This window comes from Nannospalax galili, unplaced genomic scaffold (assembly GCF_000622305.1).
Source record: "Nannospalax galili isolate Female #2095 unplaced genomic scaffold, S.galili_v1.0 scaffold53, whole genome shotgun sequence".
Classification (NCBI taxonomy): Eukaryota; Metazoa; Chordata; class Mammalia; order Rodentia; family Spalacidae; genus Nannospalax; species Nannospalax galili.
The window spans coordinates 1,414,741-1,415,001 of NW_008332852.1; positions in this window are offsets into that span (position 1 = coordinate 1,414,741).

Here is a 261-nt window from a genome sequence, read left to right on the forward strand (position 1 = left end):
GTTTAAAAAAGATCTCCACTTCGTTGTTAAAATACACAGTTTCATACAGAAAAATTCATTTTAAGGCAATTGACATTGAGACGTTTTCACATGTATTTCTAATCTCTATATAAATGACTATTACTGGTCACAGTCGCTTAGTTTCTGAGTTCCTTGGCATCTGAGCATGGATATAAACTCATCAGATAGACAGCCTTCCTCTCCCACTAGAGCCTCCATACTCTGCCATCCCTGCCACTGTCCACTGTGCTGTCAGCACCC